This window comes from Phascolarctos cinereus, unplaced genomic scaffold (assembly GCF_003287225.1).
Source record: "Phascolarctos cinereus isolate Bilbo 61053 unplaced genomic scaffold, phaCin_HiC Scaffold_2;HRSCAF=192, whole genome shotgun sequence".
NCBI classification, from domain to species: Eukaryota; Metazoa; Chordata; class Mammalia; order Diprotodontia; family Phascolarctidae; genus Phascolarctos; species Phascolarctos cinereus.
The window spans coordinates 398,071,815-398,085,805 of NW_027555625.1; positions in this window are offsets into that span (position 1 = coordinate 398,071,815).

Genomic DNA, 13,991 nt, shown 5'->3' on the forward strand with positions numbered 1-13,991 from the left:
TAATTGGGAGCTTACAGGCTAGAGTGGATATTATCTACTCCATGCTGCCTTCCATGTTATTGACCACATAATGCTGCTCAGATGTATTTTCAAATGAGAAAAAAAATGTTGTTAACAAATAACACAAAGATTTTGGAAGAAAGAATGGGTGGCCATATAGCAACTGAAGCAAAACAGGATGTAAATTGTGGTGATTGGTAAGATCTGAATAATTTTTACAATGCCAAGAAGCCAGCTGAAAAGGTTGCCCAATCTCAACAAAACAATATACTATACAGTTTATAGAACGGTTTCCAAGCACCCATAAATGAACACCAGGTACATTGATGAGAACAACATGGATAGATACAATGATAAAATATGTTGGTGAGACCTAGAAATAATATGGACACAGCTGATTGAAACTGAATGTGATTTCCATTTATGGGGTGATAATTATTCTTACAAATTGTGCACCTGGAAAATAGAAATTTGTATTAATGAAGACATCTTAATGAATAGGCATTGTCAGTGCATAGAGTTAGTTGGACTTGAAAACAGGAAGTCGTGGGTTTAAGTTTTACTTCTAATACATACAGGCTGTCTGACCCTGGGAAAGCCACGAAACATTTCAATGCCCCAGCAGCCCTCTAAGTCAACAATAAGTTATAAAGTATGCTCTGACCTGTACTAATAGAGGGAGCTTCTTCCTTGGGATTTTATTTAGAAAGGTCTTCTGGGCCTTCACCTCTTCTATTATAACTTTCCTCAACAAAGATATAAAGTGTTTGAATTAGATTATTTCTACAGTCTCTTTCCACTTCTAATTTTTTATGTTCCAAGTTCTCTCCTATCATTAACATGCTATGTTGTATAATCAAACAATTGATGTTCTAATGTCCCTCTGAGCTCTAACATTCTAGGATTCTAGTGATAAAGTACGGCAATAGTACCTGTAATTGTCTAATGCGGAGACCTAATGCAGATTTGGAGGCTTAAGAAAAAGGTACAAATCTGAAATGATCCACCTGCTACCTTTCAGCAAAATTAGAGTAATTGTTGTGACAAGTGGGACAATTTCACCTTAACCTTACATTATCTTTCTCTCTCATTTTTCTGCTAAGGGCAATATTTACATCTGCCAGCAACATTGATACCTCCCTGGAAGATGGTAGTTCGGGTTCAGATTTGTTTAAACTCTTAACTAAAATTCTTTTTCATGAATAGCATAAGAGCTATGAGTACAAATTTATGGATTAATTAGATGATTCAGAGTGCTTCTAGTAGACAAACTTCCTGCTCTGTCTCTGAAGTATGCCAATTCTCATTTCTACTTAAATGACATAATATCAATATTACACTGAAAATATATGAAGTTAAATGTATCAGTTAACTGTGAAAGCAATCAATCAAAGATATATTTCTATCTACAACTATCTATCTACACACACAGACACACGCACACACACACATACATGTGTGTGTCTGTGTGTGTGTGTGTGTCTGTGTGTGTGGAACAGAGCTCTTGAAAGCCATTTTTGTGTTTCTGCTAAAATTTACCACTTACCAATTAAAATTTCTGGTAAAATGGAGCCATGACACCCAAGAATTGTTTTATGTAGAAGTTGTCTTTAATCGTAAGAACGTTTCAATGTATTTAGGGCTCAAGCCCTACCACAATTTCATTTCTCTAAAGTGTCTTGTCACAAAAGAGTAATGAAGGTTCTGCTCATTGATATAACACTTAGGGGCTCAGTTGCTGCTACACTAATATCCTAAGGAATATTCCTCAAACTTGTGGTTTCAAATTTCCTTCTTACATTTAATTTTCTTGCCTTTTCAATTTTACTTTCTGTCTGAGTTAATTTTCATTGCTTCCCTTGATCTTTTCCAGTTTAAATCCAAATCATATAATCTGTCCTTTACAACAATCCACTGAAGTAACCCAAAAGAAAAGTGCATGCATTTTAACCAGTTCAGAGCCTTACTGAGAAGGTTCACTTACTGCAAAATCCCAAGTGTTCATCAAAAGGCCTTCTTCACTTTACCCTTCCTTGAATACTTGGCTTGAGAGTCCACTATAAGACACCATAATATTCTTTTGAGCCAATAAACAGTTTATTTTATAAAAAATTTAAAAAATTGTTTAGAGAAGGAAGTTACTTCATATTGGGGTAGTGGATGCAATTCATTACATTAAGTAGCCATGTTTCATGATGCTGAGATTATAACCTTATTACACATGTTATCAGGAGGATTTGAGAGTGCTCAGATGACTTATGACAACTTTTGAGAAAACTCTGGGCCTTCTGAATTTGTAAGCAAGTAACAAATTATTTCATAGTTTCATAGTGCAATACCTGCAAGCATATTTCTGGAAGGTTTAGGACTTATGACAATTGGTTAAAGTCATATGAGATCATAGATATTTGGGATATCAGAAACCATATTCCACTGTCGCCATTTTATAGATAAGATACTAAGGCCCAGGGAAGTTAAGTGACTTAAAGAAAGATACACCTCCCCTTGGTGTGCATATGCACGCACACACACACACACACACACACACACACACACACACACACACGTGATGTTTCAGAGATGAGTTTTGCATCCTGGTTTCTACCTGGATCTGGTGCTTTTCTGACTGCACCAGTAAATAATCAACAGACATTGAATAAGTATCTAGGCACTGAGATCAAACTAGAAGTAATAAAAAAAACCCAGTATTTTCTCTTTCTAACTACTCTGCTGACTTTTTTTTTCCTTTTCCCTTAGAAATCATTGATAGATACTTTTTAAAAAAATATCTTTGTTGGCAAATATATTTCTCCTCTCTCCGTTGATGTATCCTATACTTGACCTAGAAAGGAGAAAGAAAGAAGTAGCCATTGGAGGAGGAGGAGAAAGAGGAGAAGGAAAAGAAGGAAGAATAAGAGGAGAAGGAGGAGGAGGAGAAGAAGAGAAAGGAATAAGAGGAGAGAGAAAAACAGGAAAAAGAATTGAAAGACCAAAAGAGGACAGGGGGAAAGAGATTAAAAAGAGGAAAGCTAAATAGAAAAAAGGAATTCCATGAAAGTATCATAAAATACCCATAAAAGACATCAACTTAGTTTCACGAATATATGCAATGTTCCCTATTATTTCTTTAAAGTGTCTCTTTGACAGTTTGATTGATATAACATTTTGTCTAGGGATATGCTAGTAAATATTTAATAAATGCATCTCTGAAAAAAAACTAGCACACTTTTAAGTTTAATCTGCATTATTAACATTTTCTCCATCACTTTCTTAAGTACAGACAATTCACAAAGTAATACTGCAAGTCCCTCACTATATAGTTAACCTTTGCAAATTTCTGAGGTATAACATGAAAAGCATTCTACTGTAGAAAGTCATTTTGAGTTGACTTCAGCACATCACTGATTAAAACCATAAATTAACTTTGGTAGTACTATCATTTTCATTATATTGGTATGGCCCAGTCACGAGCACTGAGTATTACTCCACATAATTAAGTTTTTTCCCATTTATTTAAAGAGTATTTTACAATTGAATCTATATAAGTATTTTCTGTACTTAAAAAAAATTGACTTGTCAAATTCTCACAACCCTGCATCAAACACATGGGCTTAGGTGAATCTTGTTCTTATGGCTTGAGGCCTATGACCAATCCATATGACTGCTTTCTCTTCTACCTTTCCATAGACTCCTCTTTTCCACCTGAAAGCCATATTTATCAACACTGTCTAGCCAAACAGTTGGTGGGTCTATACTGAAAACATGTCCTAATCACAGCACACAACTACATCATATCTGGACTTGGTTGTCTTCCCTCCCAATCTCACTGTTTATTCCTTTGCCTCTCTTCTGATATTCTAAGCTGTTTTCTAATCATATATATATGTATGTATATACACACACACACACACAAACATACACACACACAAACATACACACACATACAAACATACACACACACACACACACACATGTATATATATATGTGGTTTTCCAAATAATAACTTTAGAGTACAAGGTACTTTACAGGCCATCTAGGACAATTCCTTGATCTCATAAATGTGGAAATTGAGAACTAGAGATGTTGAGTGACTTGCTCAAGGTCACATGAGTAGTAACTGGGAGAGTTAGGATTTGAATTCAGGACCTATGTCTCTAAATCTGAGAATTTTCCATTTTACCAATTCTACACAGTACCCATAATATGGGCACCTTCTGTTTTAATACATACTTATTTTTTAAATTGAATTGATTAGGCAGTTAATGAATATTCATTAAGCAGTCATGATTTCTAGTAGGCAGGCTTCAAATTCATCATTCTATTTTCCCTTAAAAATCTCCAGCAAGAACATTTCTTATCTATCCCTAATGGCTCTGAAATAATTAATGCCTTCCATATATTCCAACAAAGAGATTTTAATATATGGTTAACCCTGAAACTATCATCCTATATCTTATGAGGAGATCCACATCTCTCACAGCACTCTCCTTCAATGTGTTCATGGTTTCCTAGCAACAGTCTGTCTTTCTCCATTAGAAACACCTTCCAATACAATGACCTCTTTCCAGTTGTTTGATCAGTAGGTCACTGGGACCTGCTTTTTTTTAAGGTCATATTTAGTTTATTTCAATTTGATGTGACTTAGTAACCATGTAATATGGTGAAGGTATTATTATAACTATTGAGAGAAATATAACAATAAATTCAGCTTAATTCTGGAACTTAAAGAACTTGTTAACTAATAAGAGGATAAAATTTATATCGCAATTGTTTTATAATAAAAAATACATTTTGTTCATTATCAGTATTCACATTGTCTATTCACTGGATTACGGGCATTTAAAGTCATATATGTTACTTTTAAATTTCTAACTTGTTTGTTATTGTATTAATCCTCTATTATCCTTTGTAGTTATCTTTCACTTATTTTTCATATAGATAGCTATTTATACATAGCTATCAAAATCATCTCATTTTTGTCATTGGAAGCTTTTGTTTAATTTTTTCTTGTTTTTAAAATTAATTAATTTATTTTTAGTTTTCAATATTCACTTCCATAAGATTTTGAGTTCCAAATTTTTCTCCCCATTTCATCCCTCCCCTCACCCCAAGATGGCATGCATTCTGAATGCTCCTAACCTGCCCTCACTTCTATCTCTCCCCTCCTTCTATTATCCCCTTCCCCTTCAATTTTCCTGTAGGTCAGGATAGAGTTCTGTACCCCAATTCCTGTATATCTTATTTCCCAGTTGCATGTGAAAACAATTCTTTTAACTTTTTTTTTAAATTTTTGGTTTCCAAATTGTCTCCCTTCCTCCCTCCCCACCTACCTTCATTGAGAAGGCAAGAAACTCGATACAGGTTACAAATGTGTAATGACACAAATCACTCCCATAGTAGTCATGTTGTGAAAAACTAAGTGTATTTCCCTTCATCCTATCCTGCCCCCCATTTATTCTATTCTGTCTTTTGACTGTGACACTCCTTAGAAATGTTTGCTTTTGATTACCCCCTCTTCCAATCTGCTGTCTCCTCTATCATCCTCCTGCTCTCTTGTCCCCTTCTCCCTCTATTTTCTGTGGAGTAAGACAGATTTCTTTACCTAATTAAATGTGTGTGTTATTCTCTCCTTAAGCCAAATCCGATGACAGTAAGATTCACTTGTTCCCTCTCACCTTCCCCCATTCCCCCTCCACTGTAAAAGCCTTTACTTGTCTGTTTTATGTGAGATAATTTACCCCATTCTACTTCTCCCTTTCTCCTTCTGCCAATATAATCCTCTCACCCCTTAATTTTATTCTCCAGATGTCATCCCTACATCTTCAACTCACCCTGTGCTCTCTATTTATCTATCTATCTATATACATACATATAATTTTTTTCCTCCAACTACTCTAATACTGACAAAGAACTCATGAGTCACAAATATCATCTTTCCATGCAGAATGTAAACAGTTCAACCTTAATAAGTCTCTTATGATTTTTCTTTCCTGTTTACCTCTTCATGATTCTCTTGAGTCGTGTATATTAAAGTCAAATTTTCTATTCAGCTCAAGAATGCTTGAAAGTCCTGTATTTCACTGAATGCTTATTTTTTCCCACGAAGAATTATGCTCAGTTTTGCTGGGTAGGTGATTCTTGGTTGTAATCCTATCTTCTTTGCCCTTCAGAAGATAATATTCCAAGCCCTGTGGTACCTTAATGTAGAAGCTACTAAATCTTGTGTTATCCTGATTGTGCTTGCACAGTATTGAATTGTTTATTTTTGGCTGCTTGCAATATTTTCTCCTTGACCTAAGAGCTCTGAAATGTGGCTATTATATTCCTAGGAGTTTTCCTTTTAGGATCTCTTTTAGGAGGAGTTCGGTGGATTCTTTCAATTTCTATTTTGCCCTCTGGTTCTAAAATATCAGGGCAGTTTTCCTTGATAATTTCTTGAAAGATGATGTCTAGGCTCTTTTTTTGATCATGGCTTCCAGATAGTCCAATAATTTTTTTTAAATTCTCTCTTCTGGATCTATTTTCCAGGTCAGTTGTTTTTCCAATAAGATATTTAACATTGTCTTCTATTTTTTTCATTCTTTTGGATTTGTTTTACACTGTCTTGATTTCTCATAAAGTCACTACCTATCCTAATTTTTAAGGAAGTATTTTCTTCAGTAATCTTTTGGACTTCCTTTTCCATTTGGCCAATTTTTCTTTTTAGGACATTTTTCTCCTCATTGGCTTTTTGGACCTCTTTTGCCATTTGGGTTAGGCTATTTTTTAAGGTGTTATTTTCTTCAGTATTTTTCTGCATCTCCTTTAGCAAGCTGTTGACTTATTTTTCATGATTTTCTTGCATCACTCTCAATTTTTCCTCTACTTCTCTTACTTGCTTCTCAAAATCCTTTTTGAGCTCTTCCATGGCCTGGGACTGATTTCTATTTTTCTTGGAGGCTTTGGATGTAGGATCTTCGACTGTGTTGTCTTCTTCTGGTTGTATGTTTTCATCTTCTTTGCTACCAAAGAAAGTTTCGATGGTCTGACTCTTTTTGTTCTGCTTGCTCATGATCCCAGCTAATTACTTGAGTTATAAACTCTTTGTTAAGGTAGGAGTCTGCCTCCGGTGTGGAAAATGTACTGTACCAAGCTTCAGGGCTTTTGTGCAGTTGTTTTCAGAGATACTTCTAGGGACTTGGAAATTTTCAGTTTTTCCAAGGTGGTATGATCAAGGGTGAGGTGTTTACTCCTTTTCTGGCCTGTTCTCTGGTCTATGAGTGACCACAAGCACTATTTTCTGTCTTGGAACTGTGAGGAGGTTTCTCTCTCCACAGCTGTTACAAGCTTCACCATGCCAGAACTCCTCCTTGTCCCAGGATCACCACCCTGAACTATGACCCAGATCCAAGCAGGGGCAAAACAACAGAATCCTGCACAAGCTGAGAGATCCCTGCAGTCCCCCTCTGATCAGCCATTTGATTCCCCCTCAGTTTGTGGGCTAGAAGCTCAGGAGGCAGCTGCCGCCCCAGGGCCATGCTCAGAGACTGGGGCTGGAACCTCAACATTCTTCTCTCTCACCACTGCAGAAACAGACTTTTCCTACTGACCTTCTAAAGTGTCTTTGGCGTTAATGGGTTAAGAAATCAGGAAACCGCCACAGCTGCCCACGATTCAGTCCTCTAAGGCCTGCCTTGCCTGCGTGCCCACGTCAAACTGTGCTCCTCTACCAGCCCAGCACACTATATCTTCCTGATCCACCATCCCGGTCATCTTGGGCTGGGAATTTGTTTCACTCTGTCTTTTTGTGGGTACTGCGGCTTTAGAATTTGTTTAGAGCCATTTTTTACAGGTATTTGGAGGGGTTTGGGGGAGAGCTCAAGTAAGTCACTGCTTTTATTCTGTCATCTTGGCTCTGCCCCAGGACCTGCTTTTTTACCAATGTATTGAGATATATCCTTTGTCTTCCTGGAAATCACTATGTGGAAGTGTAACTCATGTGAAATAATAAAGGATTTTACCTAGGATGATGCTATGAAGGAGTGTACACTCCTTCATGAGTGGGGTTACAAACTAACCCACCATTTCCTTGCCTTTCCCCAGCTATCTCTTCTCTCACTTTCCCACCATACTTTGCCTATTATTTCCTCCTTCTTTGGCTCCTTCTAGGCCAATACAGAGATAGGCACCTTTAGTCATGCTGTAGACATACAGTCTGAACTCTGTAATGAGATTCCTCCTTTGCCAGCATACCTCCTTTTTAAGTGGAATGTGCTCTGAGCTACCAATCTTCCCAACCAAACTTGCCTCAGGCACAAGAATTCCTAGTAAGGTCTCTGTCACTCTGACTGGGAAAATAGTCAACATGACCTATATCAATAAATTTTGTTGTTCCAAGAGTTTAGCAGTTAGGACTTGAAGCTCCCAGAGTTTCCCTATAGGTTACACTCCCTTTGCTAACTTATTCGGCATTACAAGGGAAGGGGAAGTCATGTCCCTGGTAATTCTGCATTTTTTGTCAAGATATATTTACATAGTCCTGTGCCCTAATTGGGCAGGTAGATAACTTAGTGGGTAGAATGACAGACCTGGAGTCAGGAGGATCTGAGTTCAAATCTGGCCTCAGACACTTCCTAGTAATGTTACTCTGGGTAAGTCATTTAACCTCTGTTTGCCTTAATTCATTGAAGAAAAAAATAGCAAACCACTCCATTATCTCTGCCAAGAAAACCCCAGGAACATTATGGTCTATGGGGTCACAAAGAGTTGGACATGACTGAATGACTGAATAACAACAAAAATACCTTAAATAATTGGCCCTTCTCTACTTCCAACAATCTCTTCCATGAACAGAACGAAAAAATTCAAAACCCTAAATATTCTCCTTGAGAAAGAATACAGACTTATAGCTTTTCAATGTTATTCTCTTTGTTGGTATCTTGCTGTAGAAGGATGAAGTAGGATTCAAGTAATTGCTCTCTTCCCTTATGCAGTCTCCTCCAGACCACATCTCAATGTGTAGAGCTCAGCAGTTCCATACTTGCATTGACAGCTGCCAACTCAACTATTCTTTATTTTTTTATTGAGTTTAAAATTTTTCTCCCCCTTCCTCCCCACCACCCTCCCCAAAACGGTGCACAATCTGATATATATTCCTAATATATTCCTATTACACATATTTTCACATTAGTGAAGTTGTAAGTAAAAATTAAAACCAATAGGAGGAACCATCAGAAAGAGGAAACAAAACTCAACAGAGGAGAAAAAAAAAGATAGTGATTCAACTTTCACAGTTACGACTGCCTGTGTCTTTTTCTCCATCCTTTTTCCCCCCTGTTTATGCTTTTCTTTCTCCTCTCTCCCTTTCTCCCTTTGCTTTTGACCACCGCCTCCTTCAGTCTCTCTTCCATTCTATTATCCCCCTCCCCAATCTTCTCCTTCACCCCTACCAATTCTTCTCTCCCTTCCATCCCCCCTCCCTTTTCTTTCCCTTTTTCCCTTCTACTTCCCATAGGGCAAGTTAGATTTCCATACGTAACTGATTATGCTATTCCCTTCTTGAGCCAAATATGATGAGAGCAAAGTTCAAACAATGCTCACCCCCTCCCTTCTTTCCCTCTGCTGTAATAGGATTTTCTGTCTTTTCCTGTAATGTAATTTATCCTTGTCTGCCTCCTCCTTTCTCAGTACATTTTCTAAGATCAGACTAATCCATTTACTTGGATCCATTTAATCCACTTGACTAGATTTTTCTTTATCATTACATCAAAGTCAACTAATATCCACCCCCTTTATGTATACTCCTTTAATATGGTTTAATGACAATGCAGTTCTCACGAGGTGCAAGTGTCATCTTCTCTTGTAGGGATGTAAACAGTCCACCCTTATTAACAACATTTTGTATCTTTCTGTCCCATTTACCTTTTTATGTCTTTCTTGAATCTTGTACTTGAAGATCAAATTTTTTGTTGAGCTCTGGTCTTTTTATCAGGAAGGTTTGGAATTTTGTTGAATATCCTTCTTCTCCCTTGAAAAATCATTCTAAATTTTGCAGGGTAGCTGATCCTTGGCTGCAATCCAAGGTCCTTTGCATTACAGAATATCATGTTCCATGCCCCACAGTCTTTTAATGTAGAAACTGCAAGGTCCTGTGTAATCCTGACTGTGGTTCCATGATATATAAATTGTTTCTTTCTGGCTGCTTGCAGTATGTTCTCTTTCATCTGGTAATTTTGGAATTTTGCTATTATATCCCTTGGCATTGCCAATTTGGGATCTCTTTCAGGTGGTGAGCAGTGTATTCTTTCTATGGTTATTTTACCTTCTGGTTGTAGGACTTCAGGGCAGTTTTCCTTTATGATTTCCTGAAAGATACTGTCCAGGATCTTTTTTTCATCATGATTTTCAGGTAGTCCAGTGATTTTCAAACTGTCTCTCCTGGATTGATTTTCCAGGTTGGTTGTTTTATCAATGAGGTATTTTAAGTTTTCATCCATTTTTTCATTTTTTTGTTTCTGTTTGACTGATTCTTGCTCTGTCATAGAGTCATTAGTTTCCATTTGTCCAATTCTAGTTTTTAACAGATTGTTAGTTTTTGTACTGCCTTCTTCAATTGGCCAACTGTATTTTTAAGAGATTTGTTTTCTTCAGTGTACTTTTTTTCTAGTTTGCCAATCGTGTTTTTTAAGAAGTTGTTTTCTTCAGTGTACCTTTTTTCCAATTGGCCAGTTGTATTTTTTAAGGACTCTTCTATGTCTCTCATTAGAATTTTAAAATCCTTCTTGAGCTCTTCTTAGAAGGCTTTTTGGCCTTCAGACCAGTTCATATTCCCTTTTGATGTTGCAGATGTGGGTTTGTTGACAATGGTGTCCTCTTCAGAATTTCTGTCTTGATCACCACTCTTCTCATAATATGAATCTATGGTGTGTTTCTTTTTACTCATGGTTTCTTTATTCCCTGGCCTTTAAAGAGATTGAGCTCTCCTTCTGGGGAACAGAAGGCACTGACCCAAGCTTCTTGTCTTGGGAGCCTAGGTCTTGGTCACTGGCTTTGTGTGCTTGGCCCTCTTATGTTTGCGATTGGAGGCTGTAGGATTTTGGCAGCTTACCTCGTGTTGGGCTGGAATCAGCAAGGCTGGAACTTTCAAGCAATTCTAGGTTGCCTGCTTTTCCTTTCCTTTGGCTTTCTTCAGCTCCTTTTAGATGGGTGCTGCAGGGTGTTTATCTGCCTGGGGTCCCTTGTAATTCTGTCTCCCTCATTTCTGCTAATGCACTGGGAGATTCCTTTGTGGTAGAGTGCTGAGGCACTTGGTGGTTTTCTGAGCTGGTTTCCACTGGTTCCCTCCACCCTCACTGAGGCACTTGGAGTTCCAGGTGTTGCTGTTCGCCTGTTCTACCACCTGGGCTTCAGGATCTCCTCCTGGTTGACAGTTGGAGGTGTTGAGTTGGAATCAGCAAGGCTGGGACTTTAGGAAGACTCTAGGTTGCTTTCTTCAGCTCCTTTTAGATGAATGCTGCAGGGTGCTTATCTGTCTGGGGCCCTTTGTAGTACTGCTTCCCTTATTTTTGCTGAGGTACTGGGAGACCAGTTTGCTGGGTTACTGCACTGCTGTTCCAAGTCTTTCTTCTAGTTCAGCTGTTCCAGGGTTTTTTTTTTCCCTAGGGTGATATTTTCTGGGTTTTCAGAGGTTGATAGGTGTGAGTGAGAGCGAGTACTTTTTCACTCCACCATCTTGGCTCCTGGAGCCTCAACCATTCTCCCACTCATTCTTGAACCAACTCTTTCTACTATACATCTATTATTCTCCATAAATATTAGTTATTCCTCTCTATTCATGCTCCCTCTTCCACAGCTCCCAGTTAAGTCTCAAAGTACTCACTAAACCAAAAACTGCCCTGAAGCTATGACCTAATATTTTTAAATACTCTCAGGAAATTGCAGATACCTGCTACTCTCTGAAGCCACTGTGTCACAGGGCAAACCCCTTCTCTCCTTTGAGGTTGAAGACATCACAAGATCCTCAAATTTCGGTTCCTGCCAAGAATTTTAAGAAAGCTTTATGGAAAGTATTGTTGTAAATATATAAAAAGGAAACTCTGGATTGCCAGTAAGTCAGCTTAGATCAATTAAATAATTTCCCTAAAGTAGTATCATTTAATTAGTCAGTTGACAAGGCACTCTGCTCATTGGTAGGGATACAAAGAAAAGCAAAAGATATAGTACCTACCTTCATAGACACCACATTCTAGTGGGGGAGACAGTGTGAAAATAGCTATGTTCATAAATGACATATAAAATATCAACAGAAAGTAATCTCAGAGGGACAGCAGTAAAAATTGGAGAACAGGGAAAGTCTTCTTGAAGAAAGTGGGATTTGAACTGAATCTTAAAGGAAGCCAAGGAATCCAGGAAACAGACAAGAGGAGGAAGACAATTCCAGGCATTGGGGACCACAAGTGGAAAAAAAAAGAGTAAAGCCTGGAAAGGAAGAAAGTAGCTGGGTGCTTTGAAAGTCAAATGGAGTATATCATATTTCATGTTGGAGGTAATAGAAAGTAATTGTAGCTTATTGAGTAGAACAATGACATGGCCAGATCTTTGTTTCATGACAGTTATTTTGGTAGCTGAGTAGAAGATGGACTGGAATGGGAAGAGACTGGATGGAGAGGCCATGGCAATAGTTCAGGCATGAGATAATAAGAATCTGCTCCGCAGTGGTTGCTATGTGATTGGAGAAACGGTAACATACCTGAGAGATGTTGTAAAAGTAGACATTACAAGATGTGGCAATAAATTGGATATGTGGAGTGAGTGTAAGAGAGGGATTCTGGGTGACAACAAGTTTGTAAGCCTGGTGACTGACTGCATGGTAGTGTCCTCAACAGTAATTGGTAAGTTGAGAAAAGGGAGTAGGCTTTATAGGAAATATTACTTTTCTTTTGAGCATATTGAGTTTGAGTGGATTAAAAAAATGATGGGGATTGAGATTAGTAGATCAGGAAAATTCTGTAGATTCAGCATACTGAGCTTTCCATCAGCTATTTGACAGAAACTCTCATTTCATTCTTGTGGACAAAATGAAGAGATGAGGATGGGCTTGGTATAGTGATATCTTTCAGGAATGTGTCATTGACTCATCATACAGTTGTTTAACTTTTTTTTTTCCAGTAAAGAAGCAGCCACAAATTTCATGGTAATCAATCTGTTGAAAATGTGAAGGGGAATGAGGGGAGGTGTATAATACTTTGGCTGACCTTTACAGTGAGGTCTTTGAAAAATCTTTGTGAATTGAATTGGATAATATAATTATTATACATTTTTTTTCTCACCAGGCTAGCATGATAAATTGAATCTAATGAAATAAAATTTGATAGAGATAATGCAAAGTGTTATACTTGGGTTGAAAAAAAACTCACAAGTATTTGTTGGTGACAAGGGCTTAGTGACACTTTATGTGAAAAAGTTCTGGGCATTTTAGTGCCCAAAATACTCAGTATGAGTCAAGAATATAGGATGGCAGCTAACCAAACTAGCATGGCATTGTCACATTAATAGAGGCATGGTATCCATAATGAAGGAGGTGATACTCCTACTCTACTCTACTCCAACATCTAGCATATCAGATATATTCTGTTCACTTACAGGCGCTGAATTTTAGACAGGCCGTGGAAAAATTGGATCCTATTCAGAAGAGCATTATGTTAATGAGAAGATTAAAATCCATGCCATTTGAACACTACCTGAAGTATCTGGGGATTGCTAGTCTTAAAAAGGTAAGACTTAGGTGTAAAATGATAAGTTGTCTTCCAGTATTTGAAGGCTGTTCAGCAAAAAGGGCCTAGGAATAGCGAGTGATAGATTGATGTAAGAAAGAACCTCCTAACATTTAGGAAGTTGAATAGGCTGCTTTTGGAAGTTTCCCATTCAGTGAACATTTATTAGAAAATATTATAGAAAAAAAATTTCCACATAAAAGTTGATTTATATGCCTATGAAGCATCTTTAAGAGGGG